The sequence below is a fragment of the Macaca nemestrina genome, unplaced genomic scaffold, assembly GCF_043159975.1.
Source record: "Macaca nemestrina isolate mMacNem1 unplaced genomic scaffold, mMacNem.hap1 Scaffold_94, whole genome shotgun sequence".
Classification (NCBI taxonomy): domain Eukaryota; kingdom Metazoa; phylum Chordata; class Mammalia; order Primates; family Cercopithecidae; genus Macaca; species Macaca nemestrina.
The window spans coordinates 220,001-224,174 of record NW_027257885.1 but is presented as its reverse complement, the minus strand read 5'-3'; positions in this window follow the sequence as shown (position 1 = coordinate 224,174).

Sequence of the window (4,174 nt, the reverse complement as noted above, 5' to 3'; positions counted from 1 at the left end):
TGGTGGGGAAAACTGTAACTTACCCTGAAAAGGTGCAAACAAGCACTAGCCTCCAGCAGGGGGCAGTTCTGTAAAGTCTATAAGCAAGTTTTCACAAGGTATGGCTGTTTTTCCTGTTTCAGTTTCTTAGAGGAGGCGTTCCCCCCTCCCCCCATCCCCACCCCCACTCCGCCCCTTTGTCACTGTATCTAGTGGCTGAGCCTTCAGTGAGAAATTGGAATCCAGATACGGCAGAGTCTTGCTGTTGGTAACTTCTAATGTGACCATGGGCTCCTGGGAGCCTCGTGAGAAGGTGCCTAGTCTGCCCTAGTCTTTACATTCTTCAGCTCCTGTCAGCCTGATCAGATGAGTGTCTGGTTCCTCCAAGGTGCAGCAGCCCTTGGCCGATGGCCTCTTTGTCTCGCGGCCTTGGCCATTTCCTGTATTGCCTTCTGAACATTTACCCTTCTAGAGTCTTTTTTTTTTTTTTTTTTCCATCTCGCACATTAATCTCTCTCTAGCCTTGTCCGGCTCTGGAATCCTTGCCTAACTTGACTTCGGTCATGTCTACATCCACGTCCGCGGCCTCTCACAATGCTGCTTCCCCCCCCCCCCCCCCCCCCGCGTTCTCACGCTCCTACGGCCAGCTGGTGGGGCCCGAGAAACGGCACGGGCCCCGCCCCCGCCCACGCACTGCTGTCTGTCTCTCCTGTTTTCTTTTGAATCTCTATCTTTACACTTGCTTTTAGTCTTTCTTTTTCTTTTGCTCTTTTCCCTCTTTTCTAGAGTTTAACAGGCTCTTTTCTTTATACACTTGGAGGGTGAAACAGGCATACCGAGAGTCAGTGTAAATGTTTACAGTCTTACCCTCACCGAGTTCTAAGGCCCGGATTAAAGCAATGAGCCCAGCTTAACGACAGCGTCCAGGGTTACCACCGCATATTCTGCACATCTCTCCCCTCGTGGGTTGGTGAAGCTGTTCCCGTCCACGCATAGCTCCTAGTGTACTGATGCCCAAGGCTGGTCCCGGAGGTCAGATCTGCTAGAGTACACTGGAGTCCCACACCTCTACACAGTCATGCTCGACAGGGCTCTAGCTGTCGGGAGCAAGGCGGTGGGTTCAGGGTGTTCCCAGTTTAGTAGCTCAATGGTTGAAAAGGGCTGATAGATGAAAGTCTGTTGCCCACCCCCCTCCCCCCGGGATGTGGGCCTGGTCATTATAATAGACAGGTCCTCGTATCTCCCTGAGAGGCATTTACAGAGCTCGAGTAAGACCAGATCTGAGATGGCCCACTTGACTATCTCGACTTCTTTCCTTGGCCTCTGGAGGCTCCGATCCTTCCCTTCGAGGTGAGACCTGTGGCGTGTCAGCTCCTGAATCTCATTTCTGAGGGGGTTGTTGGCCTCGGTGAAGCAGGGTAGGCTGGGAAACATGGAGAAAGAATCTGTGTTATCTCTCGCGGCTCCCGTAAAAACTGGCTTCTCTTGCCGTTTCCTGGGACTCCCTTTTTAAAACAACTGTGTGTCTGCCGGCGAAGCCGCTCTTACTTTTACTTTTGGCTATTTTGCACAAAGTTGTTAAACAGGGCTAAATTAACGCCGGCTTTGTCTACAATCTATTTCGCCATGAGTCAATATAAAGGAATGTGATCTAGGTACACAGGCTGTCCTCCGACCCCGTCACCACCTGAACTACACGGCCAATTGTTCTCTGCCTATAGTTCCTTCCGTGGGCCATCCAACAGCAGAAGAGGGCAATTCTAATTCACCCAGAGTTCGTGACCTCTAGGGGGTTAACTGAACTCTATAATCTCCTGCAAAACCTTTTGTAAGGTTCTGTAACATGCATTTTAGTAGGGTAAGTTGTGACGACTTGATGACTTTCCTTTTATTTTTCTTTTTGAAACGTTTTTAAGAGGGCTCCTAGCGGAGTGGGCTTACTTTGTGCCTGACCTATGTTTCTCTCGAGAGGAAACAACATTCACCCTACGAGAAGGAAAGGGTAAAAGGTCACTCAGTCACCTAATTCACACTAAATCAAAATCAAAGCTAAAACCAAAGTGTTGTTACGGGCACACCTGTTCGTCAAGCAATTTAAGCCAAACCAAAATCAGGAGCAAGACCAAAGTGGCAATAAAGGCAGGCCTGTTTATCAAGCAATTCAAGTCCAGTCAAAATCGAAACCGAAACCAAAGTATCAACCAATGAATTCAAGTGAAGTCAGAAACCAAAACCAAAGTGCCGGTAGAGGCACGCCGTGGGTGATCAGGCCACGCTTCCACTCAAACGGAGTGGGGGAAGTTCCAAAGAGCAGTCTCAGCAAGTTTCAGATGTCCGGACTGAAAGTGCCAGTTCCTTCCCGGTGTCCAGCCACTGTGCCGATCCTCCACGGGGGCGTGCTGTGCACCGCTCTTTGGAGGCGAGGCATCGCACCGGGGCAGATGCCTACCCGGCAGCACTCTGAGGATCCGCATCGCTCAAGCTGGCCAGAGTCCCCCGCAGGGATGCTCTACAGGGCAGGCATAAGCCGCCTAAGGGGCTGCCTCGACCCTCCGTGCATCACCAGCTCGCTTCCCGGTGAGGGAACCCAGAAATGTAGCAGGACAAGCCGCAGACAAAACTCCCGAGACACCGGATTAAAGAAGGAAGAGGTTTTTCATTCGGCCGGGAGCGTCGGCAGACTCGCATCTTAGGAGTCGAGCTCCCCGAAAAAGACTTTTTTAAAGGCTTACAACCTCAAGGGTTGCACGTGAAAGGGTCGTGACAAATCGAGCAAGCGTGGGAAACGTGACTGGGGGCTACCTGCAGCAGCTAACAGAACAAAAAGTTTTACAAGGCTTTTTTCATACGGTGTCTGGAATTCACAGATAACAGAAGTAGTTCAGGTCGGGGGTCGATGTTATTATTATTACTTCCTCTTTTTCTTTTTTTTTTCCTTTTTTTTTCTTTCTTTCCTTCTTTCTTTCTTTGTTTCTTTCTTTCTTCTTTCTTTCTTTCTTTCTTTCTTTCTTTCTTTCTTTCTTTCTTTCTTTCTTTCTTTCTTTCTTTTTAAATCTCCTAGGGCCGTGTGGTGGCACCAAGGGTGTCTGGCCATTTATCTTGCTTTCGTTCCTTTCTAACTTTCTGCTTTCTGTCTTTCCTCTTGTCTTGTGAACTAGGCGAGGTGCGGGGAGGAGGGCAGCAGGAGTAGTAGTGGTCTCCTTCCTTATTATTATGATTTTGAGACAGAGTCTCGCTCTGTCACCCAGGCTGGATTGCCATGGCACGATCTCGGCTCACTGCAACCTCGGCCTCCCCGGTTCAGGCAAGTCGCCTCCTTCGGTGTCCCGAGTAGTCGGGATTCCAAGCCCGTGCCATCAGGAGGCCTGGCTAATTGTTACACTTTTCATAGAGACCGGGTTTCACCATGTTGGCCAGCCTGGTCTCCAACTCCTGGCCGATGTGGTATGATCGCTGGAGCCCCCCCCCAGAAGTTTGAGATCATCTCGATATGTGAGACGATACCTGCAATAATAATAATAATAATAATAATAATAATAATAATAGTAATAGTAATAATAATAGACGTTTAAAAAGAGATTGTATGTGCCCAGAGCGTGGACCAGAAAGCAAGACCACATCCCTACTGAGAAGATGATGGGGGGGGAGAGAGAGAGGGGCGGTGAGAGAGAGAGAGAGAGAGAGAGAGAGAGAGAGAGAGGAGCAAATATAGAATGAGCTAGGCGCAATGGCTCACGCCTGTAATAGCAGCAGTGTGGGTGGCCGAGGCAGGCGGAGTGATTGAGAACAGGAGTTGGAGACAAGCCTGGGCAACGTGATAGAACCTCGAACCCCATGTCACGTACAGACAGACAGACAGACAGACAGACAGACAGACATACGTACGTACGGAAAGCATGACAAACATTATAAAAGTTAACCGGTGTGGTGGTGCATGCCTGTAGTCCCACGTAAGGAAGTAAGAAAGTATGTAAGTAAACGCTTGTAATGTAAAACTAAGTGAAAAAAGAAGTAAGCGTCTGGGCACGGTGGCTCCACGCCTGTCATCCCAGCACTTTGTGAGACCGAGGCGGGTGGATCGTGAGGTCAGGAGTGCAAGACCAGGCTGGGCAAGGTAGTGAAACCCTGTCTCTGCTAAAAATACAAAAAAATTAGTCAGGCGTGGTGGCAGACGCCTGTAATCCCGGCTACTTGG